The 14,435-nt window shown below is 41.6% G+C and overlaps 1 protein-coding gene across 3 annotated transcripts in view; it reads left to right on the forward strand.

Annotated features, from left to right (window-relative positions):
- The first annotated feature begins 779 nt into the window (after positions 1–779).
- The window catches only part of LOC148899849 (phospholipid-transporting ATPase ID-like), a 37,536-nt gene continuing 23,880 nt past the window's right edge, over positions 780–14,435 (forward strand). For 2 of the 3 annotated variants that reach the window (XM_088995339.1, XM_088995340.1), the window contains exon 1: positions 782–986. The gene's annotated coding sequence lies outside the window, so the exon portion shown is untranslated. Of the gene's footprint in view, positions 987–14,435 lie in introns of all 3 variants that reach the window. The other variant, XR_016114824.1, reaches the window with a different exon arrangement.

Consider the following 14,435-nt stretch of genomic DNA (forward strand, 5'->3'; position numbering starts at 1 on the left):
GGCTGCCGCTGCTCACCCACAGGAAAAAAAATGACGGTCTAAGTGGTGGGAATATTGCCATTGGTTGCCATTACAACCAAATATAGAATTTATTTAGTATTTTTATTTTAAGTGTTGAACGTTTCTATTTGATCCTTTATATTGATTTTTTCTCTCTCAAGCTTCAACATTCGTAAAATCGATCCTCTTCCCACCTTCAAATCCCATCTCAAAAGCCACCTATTGAAAATTGCATTTTGGGTGTAGCTATATCTCTTGTTTCTATTTATAATTGTAGTTTATTTATTATTGTATCAATGCTTGTCTATCACTGTAAAGTGTCCTTGAGAGCTTCAATAAATTTATTATGATTATTATTATTATTATTATTATTATTATTATTATTATTATTATTATTATTATTATTATTATTATTATTATTCTCTCGCACATCAAAACACGAAGTGATCATGACAAAACATTCCAAATAAGGTATTTGGGACGATTTCAAGAAAAACATAAATGCAAAGGTTCACATAGAAACGTTGACAAAATAACAAAGACCAAATAAATTATATATTTTGTTGTCATAACAACCAATGACAATATTCCCGCCAGTTACAAGACGGAAATCCTGAAGATGGTTTACTGGAGGGCATATCGGACTTCCCGCCTTCCGGGATTGCAGTGACGTCATACTCGTCGTTTTACGAGTGGAAAACTCGCGAGATTTGTCGACCTCGAGCGCGATGATTTGGTCCAAGTTTGGGACTTTTTTTGGTGGGCTGTCGGAGAGGCGGTGGTTGGAATGGAGGAAACGGAGGAGGGCCCAACTTGCCGAGAGAAGAAGAAGAAGGAGGAGAAGGAGGAGGAGGGTGGCCAGCTTGTGGACGTCGAAGCGGACCCCGAAAGGAAACTTTTATTCCTTCGCGGTGGCTCCTCCGAGCTCGACGACGTCCTTCCATCCCCGGCGCCATCGGCGGTGCTTCCCCGGCTCGGCGATCGAGGTAAGTCGCCCCGACACCGACACCTCCGGTCACTCCCCGCTCAGTCGACGTCGAGGTTGATTCTTAAAAGTCGAGCAAGAAGAAAGTTGAACAAAATCAGCTTCTCCTTTTCTTCAGCGGCGAAAACGGACATTTTGACTTGGATGTAAAGTGCTCGCTGACTCATTTTCCGTCGCTTCATTTCACTTTCATTTGACAATGTTTCAATAATCATTCATCACACATTTTCTAATACCCTATTAAAGTGAATTTAAATAGCTTTCAAATAATTGGATTGGATTGGATGTATAAGTGGTACCTTGGCTTACGAACTTAATTGGTTCCCAGACTGTGTAAGGCGAAAAGTGTGTATCCCCAAAATTAATTTCCCATAGGAAACCATTAAAATGAGAATAATCCGTTCCCAGGTCCCCATAAAACATAATTTTCTCATTTCCTAAGCTTTAAAACTACACAAAATGTACCTTATTTCATGTATAATAAATACACTATGGTATTATAATGAAAGAAATAAACTGTACGATATAATAAAGTGGTTTTATTGACCTTTGTGATGGTCGTTGATTGGCTTGATGGAATGGAGTGGCCGCTTTCATCAGCATTAAACACTTGATGAGGAACGTAGCCTTCTTCTTTCACCATCTTGAGGAATGATCCCTTGGAGGTGCTTTCTCTGCCATCATTTTACCTTGTTCCTCATCAAGTGTGTTCTGTTTAGCTGGGTCGATCGCTTTTTTGCATCAGGTGTACAGATGGCTTGTGCGTGTTATTTGTGGGGCCTGATTGATGGGATATTTTAACCTTGCAGTCTACACTGTGCCTTTGAACTATCAAAGTTGAAACGAGTCCAAATGTCACTATGTTCTATCCATTTTCTCACTCTCTCTCTCTGTCGTCCCCCTGTCTCTTTAATGTTTAAACCCCCGCCCCGTCACTGCTACGTTCTTGACCCTGGTCACAAATGATGGCTGAAATGCGATTGGTTCAATGCGAAAACACACATCGGGAAGCGGCACAATCGGGGAAAAGGAAGCCGAAAGACAATTTGGAATGATTTCATAAGAATTCGTGGCCAAAATAGAATTCACATTCATCTGTGATGTCAACATTATTAGGATCTTAACGAGTAAGGTACCATCGGAAAGCTTTTGGAATTCTAAACAAGAACAGAAAACACGAGAAAGGTTAAAAATAGAAATGAGCAAATATCAACCATCGAATGCAGGCAGATTTTCGTCAGAAATCCAAAATGGCCGTCACTGAATACAAGGAAAGAAAATTGCTAGCTCTAGAAATATTGATGCTAACGCTTCTTTTTGCTTGAAACTTGGCAGTTATGGAGAAAAATATATAATCTACTACTTCTATGAGTTATAAAAATACAACGTACTCACCTTTATAAACTGTAGTGGTAGCAAAAAGAGTTTCTCATTGTCGCATTAGGAAATCTCAAGAACCAGCATGGAGGGAAACGTGTAATACTACATCGATAAATACATAGATATAGATATCTATCTAGCTAGCGCTACAAAAGCTAGCTTAAAAGGTCTTTAGCTCAATATATTGCCCAGCTGCCTAGCTATCTATTAGCTATCTAGCTATCTGGCTACCTATATAGCTATCTAGCTATCTGGCTACCTATATAGCTATCTAGCTCGCTGGCTAGCTATCTCGCTCGCTGGCTATTGGCTATCTATTAGCTAGATGGCTAACTTTCTATCTATTTGAGTTAGGTCCGGGTTGATTGAACGCTAGCGCGTGTGGCTGCCGCTGCTCACCCACAGAAAAAAAACTGATCCTGTGACTGTAAAGTGACCTTGAGAGTTTTGAAAGGCGCTTAGAAATGAGTACAGAGTGCGCTCGCTTCACTGGCGGTGGAATATAGCGAACTGTAGCGTACCTACCTGTTTTTTTCTAACAAGGAGTCAAATTGGCATTTTGGCAAGGAACGGTATTTAACGACGTTCTCGGAAGAGGCTGTTGTTTGGTTGAGTCTGACCGAGAAAGCGACACACAATGCATTTTGGGTACTTTTTTCGTCTTAAAAAAACCTGTTGATGGCGAAATTAGAAGGAAAACGACATAAATAACGCAATGGTGAATCGTTGTGTGTTGCACCAAGACTACTATTTGATACTAGTTGACACAAATTGACAGAAGCCAAAAACTCCAACGACGGAGGCAACCCCCCCCCCCCCCCTCTGGTGACATCACACGGCCGATTGCTGTGCGAGTGTGCGACATGCTGGCCGGCTGGCCAAAATTGTCGTACACGTTGCCGACCTGCTGGCGCGTTGCGGTGCCAGGTGTAGAATAAAAAAAAATAAAAATAGGGTCTGGAGGTCGTGGTCGTAAGTATGGGTGGTCGTAAGTCGAGCTGGTTGTAAGTTGGATGTTACCTGTAGTCCTTGCGGAAGCCATTGAAACTTAAGCTCTTTGGTGGAAGTCATTCGGCTTCAACCTTTGTAAAAGAAAGATCCAATCCGAAATCAGGTGATTTGGTCAAGAAAGCTTTGGAAAGGTCGTCCATTTGATCTCCAATCCATCCATTGGATCACAGAGGTCAATTCAAAGGTCGGGCGTTTAATCAGGTAAGATGAGAGGAGGCCCGAGGTGTCAGGTGAATTATTCAGAGGGCCATTGTTCGGCGCTGGCCGGGTGTTGCCGTTAGCGCGCGGTCCTCAGTCCAAATGTTCAAAGTTGGGCCTCCTGCCCGGCCGGTCCGGCGAAGAACAACTTAGATTTGACCTTAGAGGGCAACCGACACCATTTTTTTTGTTTTGTTGACGTCACGGAGGATTTGACAAAATCAATAATAATAATAATGATGTAAATGTATTTGGTGTGCATGGATCGTTAGCACCTGCCTGAGGGGAGTCGCTGGAAAAGGTGGTGTGCAGGGTGCAGAGGGTCCAGTAGGATTTTCCGTGCCCTTGTTTGGATTCTTGAGAGTGGCTAGGGCGGTGCCAATAATCTTTTAGATTTTTTTCCGCCGTCCGTCCAACTCAGAGCTCCTTGAGACACTTGATGCAAAAAACTATCCATTCCATCAAGCCATCAACGACCATCACAAAGGTCAATAAAACCACTTAAGTACAGAGAAGGTCAGAAGGAATTGCATTGTGTCTTTGTAGATCTGGAGAAAGCGTATGACAGGGTGCCCAGAGAAGAGCTGTGGCATTGCACGAGGAAGTCTGGAGTGACGGAAAAGTATGTCAGAGCCGTGCAAGACATGTATCATGACTGTAGGACAGTTGTGAGGTGTGCAGTCGGTGTGACTGAGGAATTCAAGGTGGAGGTGGGACTCCACCAGGGGTCAGCTCTGAGCCCCTTCTTGTTTGCTATGGTGATGGACAGGCTGACAGATGATATTAGACAAGAATCTCCTTGGACCATGATGTTTGCAGATGACATTGTGATCTGTAGCGAGAACAGGGAACAGGTGGCGGAGAAACTAGAGATGTGGAGATATGCCCTGGAAAGGAGAGGAATGAAGATCAGTCGCAGCGAGACGGAATAGATGTGTGTGAATGAGAGGGATCCAAGTGCAAGAGTGATGCTACAGGGAGAAGAGATAAAGAAGGTGGAGGATTTGAAGTACTTGGGGTCAACTGTGGAAAAGAGGTGAAGAAGCGTGTCCAGGCAGGCTAGGAGAAAAATGTCAGGTGTGATGGTTGATGTCAGGCTTTCAGCTAGGATGAAAGGAAAAGTGTATAAAATGGTGGTGAGAGCAGCCATGATGTTTGGACTGGAGACAGTGCCACTGAAGAAAAGACAGGAAGCAGAGCTGGAGGTAGCAGAGCTGAAGATGTTGAGGTTCTCTTTGGGAGTGACCAGGTTGGATAGGATCAGGAATGAGCACATTAGAGGGACAACTCAGATTAGAGGCTTTGGAGAGAAAGTCAGACTGAGATGGTTTGGACCAGATGTCCAGAGGAGGGAGAGTGACTATATCGGGAGATGGATGCTAAGTCTTGAACTGCCAGGCAGGAGACCGAGAGGAAGACCCAAGAGGAGGTTTATGGATGTGGTCAAAGCGGATATGAAGGTAGCTGGTGTGAGAGAAGAGGATGCACAAAACCGAGATAGATGGAAGACATTGATTCGCTGTGGCGACCCCTGAAGGGAAAAGCCCAAAGGAAAAGAAGAAGAAGACCATAGCACATTTATTATACATAAAATAAAGCATATTGTGTCTCGTTTTAAGGCTTATCTCGTCGAAAATGATGTTTTATGGGACCTGGGTGTAGTTTGACTGCTTATTTAGTAGAAAATCCTGGGAAGGGATTATTCTCATTTTAATGGTTTCCTATGGGAAATTAATGTTTGGAATACACCCTTTTCGCCTTACACACACACACACACACACACTTTGTGGCAACTAATTAAGTTCATAAGCAAAGGCATCACTGTATGTGGAGGGGATGAAACTTCCCCAAAATCATAACGGCCCTCGATTGGAAACGGGAACTAACGACAATGTGGCCTGCTTGGCAAAACAAAATGGTGTCAGTCGGTCTCGCTAATGTTGCTAACTGAGAAACCAATGAGGCTAAATGACCTTGAGGCTAAATTAGTGGATCCAACCAAGAATTTTCAAGCACCAGATATTTGTGCTTTTTAGGCTATCTGGCTGGCTAGCTTCTAGCTGGCTTGCTATTAGCTGTTTAGCTGGATAGCTGTTGGCTATCTGGCTATCCATTAGTTATTTATTAGCTGGCTAGCTAGCTTTCCATCTATTTGAATTTATTCCGGGTTGAGGGAACGCTGGTGCATGTGGCTGCCACTGCTCGCCCACAGAAAAACGGATACTGCGACTGTAAAGTGACCTCAGAGTTTTGAAAGGCGCTTATAAATTCAATGTATTATTATAATTATTAGTATTATTATTTTTATTTCTTTTTTCCTCTCTTCACTTCATTTTATTACCGAGCTAGCTATCTAGTTGCCATCTATTAGCTGGCTATCTATTAGCTATATAGCTATCTATCTGGCTAGATATTTAACTAGCTAACTGTTAGCTATCTGTTAGCTAGCTAGCTCGTTTTCTATCTATTTGAGTTACTTCCTGGTTGAGTGAACGCTCGCGCGTGTGGCTGCCGCTGCTTACCCACAGAAAAACTGATCCTGCGACTGTAAAGTGACTATGAGAGTTTTGAAAGGCGCTTATGAAATAAAATGTATTATTATTATTATTATTATTATGATTATTATTATGAACTCGTCGCAACTATCGCTAGTTTTTCCAAGCAAAAATGGACAAAATCCAACTTCAACGGACAGTTAGGACGGTGGACAAAAACATAGTCACCGTCCTACCCACTCTGGAGGACTTGCACACTGCAACAATCGAAAAAAGGGTGTGTAAAATCCTACTGGACCCTGCGCACCCTGACCACCACATTTTCCAGCGACTTCCCTGAAGCAGGTGCTACTTATCCAAATCCAGCAGACATTTCAACAGCTTCTCCCCCCGTCACCATTAACTCTTTAAACAGGAAGCCAAACAGAAGTGGATAGTGCCTCGGAGCATTTTTTTAATGATGATACTAGTGCAACGTGTTCTACTGGAAACAAATTCCTGGATTGTTCTTCATATTTGGCAACAAAGATGATTCTGATTCTGATGTTCCCACGTGGCGGTCAGCTCGAAGGGGGGCAGGTACAACAATTGGCAAGGGACGACCTTCGGTGACCCCTGCTTGCTATTATTAGCCGTCGCCTTTGATAAAAGCGCCGCCATCCAAAAGTCATCCGGAAAGACATCCTGGCATTCCTCAAACGCCAAAGACTTGATTTGATCCGCACCAAACGTTTAAGCTCTCAGTGGTACAAGAGTGGTCCATCGATGGAAAGGTTTCTCCAGCCGTCATCTGGACTTCTTTCGAGGCGTCGGACGTTTTGCTTCTCATCCGAAAAGCTTCATCAGCGAACTAAAATTTTGCCGGTAGCTACGGCCCTATATATATCCCTACTGTCCAGAGGTGGCGGTGCCAGACCTCTGCTGTGATAGGACAAAATAGTCTCGAAAGAGCTTCACAAGTTGTTACGGTATTCTTCGTCGTATTCGCTTGCTTTGAAAACCCGCCGGAACGAAATTTTCTGCAATGCGGGTGACACCCGGCGTGTCGTTTCAGGGCGTTATCTTCCCAAAAACGCCTTTCTATACATGGTCATTTTTTTTTCAGTCAAAAAGGAAAAGAAGAAGATTTACCTAGCTATCCAGCTATCTAGCTGGCTTCTCGCTAGCTAGCTATTTGTTATCTAGCTCCCCGGCCGGCTATCTGGCTAGTTATGTATTGGCTATATAGCTATCTAGCTAGCTTTCTATCTATTTGAGTTACTTCGGGCTTGAGTGAACGCTGGCGTGTGTGGCTGCCGCTGCTCGCCCAGACAGAAACTTATCCTGTGACTGTAAAGTGACCTTGAGAGTTTTGAAAGGCGCTTATAAATTAAATCTATCATTATTATTATTATTATTATTATGATATACGGTGATATCTCGCTTTACGAACCGTTTGGCTTACGAACTTTTCGGTTTACGAAGGTTACATTTATGAAAATGTAACCTTGGCATATGAACTTTTTTTGGGGGGGGGTTTAAACATTAAAGAGACAGTCAGACGACAGTGAGAGAGTTTCAACTTTGATAATTCAAAGGCAAAGTGTAGTCTGCAAGGTTAAAAGATCCCATCAATCAGGCTCCGCAAACAACCCGCCCAAGCCATTTCTACACTTGATGCAAAAAGCCATCAAACCAGCTAAACAGAACACACTTGATGAAGAACAAGGTAAAATGATGGCAGAGAAAGCACCTACAAGGGATCATTCTTCAAGATGGTGAAAGAAGAAGGTTACGTTCCTCATCAAGTGTTTCATGCTGATGGACTTCCTTCATTATAATACCATAGCACATTTATTATACGTAAAATAAGGTCTATTTTGTGTAGTTTTAAGGCTTATTTAGTAGAAAATTGTGTTTTCTGGGGACCTGGGAACGGATTATTCTCATTTGAATGGTTTCCTATGGGGAATTATTTTTGGAATACACACTTTTGGCCTTACACACTCTGGGAAGCTGGGAAGCAATTAAGTTCGTAGTTCATCCGAGGGATGACTGTATGTATATAGGGCACACCTTCCAAGAAGTCTGAAGAGACCTTTTCCTTTTCATTGACGCCAAGCGGTCGGTTAGCCGCCTTTGGTTCCGTTTGCTGGGAGACACAACAGAGGAAATCCAGTCGTCTGCTCGCCGCCTTATCTGTCACGCCGGGCCTTTGTTTCGTGCAAGAATGCCACCGGCGCGACGCTCGCACTTATTTGGGATGACTTATCAAATAAGGAGGTGGGGGGGGGTCCCCAGGTTCAACTTTGTCAGAGTGGGATTTCGGGGCTACTTTGGCCACAAAACGTCTATACTCAGTGTCCGAGCCGGATTTCTTACTTCTTTAGCTTGTATTTCTTACTTTTTATTACTTTTTTATTTTCCTACTTCTTTAGCTTGTATTTCTTACTTTTTTATTATTTTTTAAATTTATTTTCTTACTTCTTTAGCTTTTATTTCTTACTTTTTTATTATTATTATTTTTATTTTCTTCTTTCACTCCGGACGCCCACGCAGAGTTGGAGGGCTTCCAACTCGTACGAGCGCAAATAGTTGCATGGCTAGCTAGCTGGCTATCTATTAGCTATATAGCTATCTATCTGGCTAGATATTTAACTAGCTAACTGTTAGCTATCTGTTAGCTAGCTAGCTCGTTTTCTATCTATTTGAGTTACTTCCTGGTTGAGTGAACGCTCGCGCGTGTGGCTGCCGCTGCTTACCCACAGAAAAACTGATCCTGCGACTGTAAAGTGACTATGAGAGTTTTGAAAGGCGCTTATGAAATAAAATGTATTATTATTATTATTATTATTATTATGATTATTATTCTGAACTCGTCGCAACTATCGCTAGTTTTTCCAAGCAAAAATGGACAAAATCCAACTTCAACGGACAGTGAGGACGGTGGACAAAAACATAGTCACCGTCCTACCCACTCTGGAGGACTTGCACACTGCAACAATCGAAAAAAGGGTGCGTAAAATCCTACTGGACCCTGCGCACCCTGACCACCACATTTTCCAGCGACTTCCCTGAAGCAGGTGCTACTTATCCAAATCCAGCAGACATTTCAACAGCTTCTCCCCCCGTCACCATTAACTCTTTAAACAGGAAGCCAAACAGAAGTGGATAGTGCCTCGGAGCATTTTTTTAATGATGATACTAGTGCAACGTGTTCTACTGGAAACAAATTCCTGGATTGTTCTTCATATTTGGCAACAAAGATGATTCTGATTCTGATGTTCCCACGTGGCGGCCACGTCAGCTCGAAGGGGGGCAGGTACAACAATTGGCAAGGGACGACCTTCGGTGACCCCTGCTTGCTATTATTAGCCGTCGCCTTTGATAAAAGCGCCGCCATCCAAAAGTCATCCGGAAAGACATCCTGGCATTCCTCAAACGCCAAAGACTTGATTTGATCCGCACCAAACGTTTAAGCTCTCAGTGGTACAAGAGTGGTCCATCGATGGAAAGGTTTCTCCAGCCGTCATCTGGACTTCTTTCGAGGCGTCGGACGTTTTGCTTCTCATCCGAAAAGCTTCATCAGCGAACTAAAATTTTGCCGGTAGCTACGGCCCTATATATATCCCTACTGTCCAGAGGTGGCGGTGCCAGACCTCTGCTGTGATAGGACAAAATAGTCTCGAAAGAGCTTCACAAGTTGTTACGGTATTCTTCGTCGTATTCGCTTGCTTTGAAAACCCGCCGGAACGAAATTTTCTGCAATGCGGGTGACACCCGGCGTGTCGTTTCAGGGCGTTATCTTCCCAAAAACGCCTTTCTATACATGGTCATTTTTTTTTCAGTCAAAAAGGAAAAGAAGAAGATTTACCTAGCTATCCAGCTATCTAGCTGGCTTCTCGCTAGCTAGCTATTTGTTATCTAGCTCCCCGGCCGGCTATCTGGCTAGTTATGTATTGGCTATATAGCTATCTAGCTAGCTTTCTATCTATTTGAGTTACTTCGGGCTTGAGTGAACGCTGGCGTGTGTGGCTGCCGCTGCTCGCCCAGACAGAAACTTATCCTGTGACTGTAAAGTGACCTTGAGAGTTTTGAAAGGCGCTTAGAAATGAAATGTATCATTATTATTATTATTATTATTATGATATACGGTGATATCTCGCTTTACGAACCGTTTGGCTTACGAACTTTTCGGTTTACGAAGGTTACATTTATGAAAATGTAACCTTGGCATATGAACTTTTTTTGGGGGGGGGTTTAAACATTAAAGAGACAGTCAGACGACAGTGAGAGAGTTTCAACTTTGATAATTCAAAGGCAAAGTGTAGTCTGCAAGGTTAAAAGATCCCATCAATCAGGCTCCGCAAACAACCCGCCCAAGCCATTTCTACACTTGATGCAAAAAGCCATCAAACCAGCTAAACAGAACACACTTGATGAGGAACAAGGTAAAATGATGGCAGAGAAAGCACCTACAAGGGATCATTCTTCAAGATGGTGAAAGAAGGCTACGTTCCTCATCAAGTGTTTCATGCTGATGGACTTCCTTCATTATAATACCATAGCACATTTATTATACGTAAAATAATGTCTATTTTGTGTAGTTTTAAGGTTTAGAAAATTAGAAAATGATGTTTTCTGGGGACCTGGGAACGGATTATTCTCATTTGAATGGTTTCCTATGGGGAATTATTTTTTGGAATACACACTTTTAGCCTTACACACTCTGGGAAGCTGGGAAGCAATTAAGTTCGTAGTTCATCCGAGGGATGACTGTATGTATATAAGGCACACCTTCAAAGAAGTCTGAAGAGACCTTTTCCTTTTCATTGACGCCAAGCGGTCGGTTCGCCGCCTTTGGTTCCGTTTGCTGGGAGACACAACAGAGGAAATCCAGTCGTCTGCTCGCCGCCTTATCTGTCACGCCGGGCCTTTGTTTCGTGCAAGAATGCCACCGGTGCGACGCTCGCACTTATTTGGGATGACTTATCAAATAAGGAGGTGGGGGGGGGTCCCCAGGTTCAACTTTGTCAGAGTGGGATTTCGGGGCTACTTTGGCCACAAAACGTCTATACTCAGTGTCCGAGCCGGATTTCTTACTTCTTTAGCTTGTATTTCTTACTTTTTATTACTTTTTTATTTTCCTACTTCTTTAGCTTGTATTTCTTACTTTTTTATTATTTTTTAAATTTATTTTCTTACTTCTTTAGCTTTTATTTCTTACTTTTTTATTATTATTATTTTTATTTTCTTCTTTAGCTTTTATTTCTTACTTTTTTATTTTTTTTATTTTCTTACTTCTTTAGCTTGTATTTCTTACTTTTTATTACTTTTTTATTTTCTTACTTCTTTAGCTTGTATTTCTTACTTTTTTATTATTTTTTAAATTTATTTTCTTACTTCTTTAGCTTTTATTTCTTACTTTTTTATTATTATTATTTTTATTTTCTTCTTTAGCTTTTATTTCTTACTTTTTTATTTTTTTTATTTTCTTACTTTAGCTTGTATTTCTTACTTTTTTATTTTCTTACTTCTTTAGCTTGTATTTCTTACTTTTTTTATTACTTTTTTTTATTTTCTTACTTCTTTAGCTTGTATTTCTTACTTTTTTATTATTATTATTTTTATTTTCTTCTTTAGCTTTTATTTCTTACTTTTTTATTTTCTTACTTCTTTAGCTTTTATTTCTTACTTTTTTATTTTTTTTATTTTCTTACTTCTTTAGCTTGTATTTCTTACTTTTTTATTACTTTTTTTATTTTCTTACTTCTTTAGCTTGTATTTCTTACTTTTTTATTATTATTATTTTTATTTTCTTCTTTAGCTTTTATTTCTTACTTTTTTATTTTTTTTATTTTCTTACTTCTTTAGCTTGTATTTCTTACTTTTTTTATTACTTTTTTATTTTCTTACTTCTTTAGCTTGTATTTCTTACTTTTTTATTACTTTTTTTTTATTTTCTTACTTCTTTAGCTTGTATTTCTTACTTTTTTATTATTATTTTTATTTTCTTCTTTAGCTTTTATTTCTTACTTTTTTATTTTTTTTATTTTCTTACTTCTTTAGCTTGTATTTCTTACTTTTTTATTATTATTATTTTTATTTTCTTCTTTAGCTTTTATTTCTTACTTTTTTATTATTGTTTCGTGTATTTTCTTCTTTGGCTTTTATTTCTTACTTTTTATGATTATTATTGTTATTGTCTTACTTCTTTAGCTTTTATTTCATAACGGGACTGCCGACTCATTGTCTGAGTGGCATTTCGGGGCTTCTTTGGCCACAATCAAACCATCTTTGCCTGCTTCCTCATTTCCTTCCCTCTAACACATATTTGTCTACATATTTGTCGCGGGCCGCATCGTTCTCACGGTTTCCCTTGGGGGGGGCCGTTATGAATTTTGGGAAACCTTCTAAATGTTTCATCATCTCCACATATTATATACAGAGCACACAACAAAATAATGAATAACTAGTTTTCAAATCTGAAGTCAAAAAATAATGACTACAGTGGGACGTTGGATTACGGGGTTACAGACAGAGAGAGAGAGTGAGGCCGTTCTCTAAAAAACAAAATGGCGTCTTCGGTTAAAGCCACGTGATTGGTCAAGAACCCAGCAGTGTGGGGGAGGGGGTTAAACATTAAAGAGATATGCAGACAGAGAGAGAGAGTGAGAAAACGCACACACGAAAGGGAGATGACAGAGCTTGAAACAAAAACACAAAAGTGAAAAAAAGAAAAGTGAAATAGTGAGAAAATGGATAGAAAACAGTGAAATTTGGACCCAGTGTAGACTGGAAGGTTAAAAGATCCCATCAGTCAGGCTCCACAAATAACCCGCACAAGTCATCTGTACATTTGATGCAAAACCCAGCTAAACAGAGCACAATTGATGAGGAACTAGGTAAAATTATGGCAGAGAAAGCACCGACAAGGAATCATTCTTCAAGATGGAACAATTTGAAGAGAACCTACAAGCAAGGGAACCGGCTATGAATGAAGTTTCTAGTGCGTCTGTCTGCATCTGTTGCAATATCACAACTTCTAAGATGTCCAACCCACACTTGATGCGAAAAGCTATCCATTCCATCAGGCCACCAACGACCATCACAAAGGTCAACATCACAACTTTATTATACAGTACAGTTTATTTATTTCATTACAATACCATAGCACATTTATTATACATAAAATAAGGTATATTGTGTATAGGTTTAAGGCTTACTTAGTTGAAAATGATGTTTTATCTAAACTCCTTACTAAATGGCGCCCCCCTGTGTGGCTGCCTCCACAGCAGCTCTTTCCCTTTCTTGTCTACTTTTTCACTTCTTTACTTTTCCGTTTTTGTTTTGCCTGATCTCGCTCCATAAACCTACGGAGAGGAGATGGGCATCTTTTCTTTTGCTCATCGCCGTTATTTTTTTACTTTTTCATCGCTCCTGTGAACGGGGAATCCACGCGCACGCGGAATCCCATTGTTTACAGTCGAGACCAGCTACTAGCGTGGCGGGCTAATAGCGGACTAGCGGCCGCCGCACCAGACATCCCCGATGAATTGAAGAGGAGGAAACGAGGATGTCGGGCCGGGAAAGATCGCCGCAAAAGAACGAGGAAATACCGACACGTTCTCCCGTCCGTCATCATGGGGAACGTGAGATCGCTCCCAAATAAAATGGACGAGCTGGCGGCGCTAACGCGACATCAGAGGGAGTACCGGGAAGCCAGCTTGCTACTCGTCACGGAGACATGGCTTTCGGCAATCACTCCGGACGCCCACGCAGAGTTGGAGGGCTTCCAACTCGTACGAGCGGACAGAAATGAAGGCAGCGGTAAGCAGAAAGGAGGGGGGATTGCTGTATTTGTGAATGACAAATGGTGCAATCCTGGGCACATCACGGTGAAGGAAAAACTTTGCACTCGGGACATCGAGCTGCTAGCCGTTAGCCTCCGGCCGCGTTACCTGCCACGGGAATTCTCACACGTCATAGCCGTGACGACGTACATTCCCCCTACGGCAAATGGCGGCGCTGCCTCCGATGCCCTCATATCTGTTGTAAACAAGCTGCAAACCCAGTCCCCCAACGCCTTGTTTATCATCTCAGGGGACTTCAATCACGTTTCCCTGAAATTCTCCCTCCCAACATTCACACAGTATGTAACTTGTGCCACCAGAGACAATAACATATTGGACCTATTTTATTCAAACGCCAAGGACGCATACAAACCCTCCCCCCTCCCCCCTCTCGGAAGAGCAGACCACAATATGGTTTATCTCCAGCCTGTGTACAAACCCCTTGTCCAGAGGCAACCAGCTGTGACCCGCACGATCAAAAGATGGTCCACAGAAGCTGAAGAAGCTCTGCGGGACTGTTTTGATTCAACCAGG

Source organism: Hippocampus bargibanti, linkage group LG04 (genome assembly GCF_051943395.1).
Source record: "Hippocampus bargibanti isolate YZ-2025 linkage group LG04, ASM5194339v1, whole genome shotgun sequence".
NCBI classification, from domain to species: Eukaryota; Metazoa; Chordata; class Actinopteri; order Syngnathiformes; family Syngnathidae; genus Hippocampus; species Hippocampus bargibanti.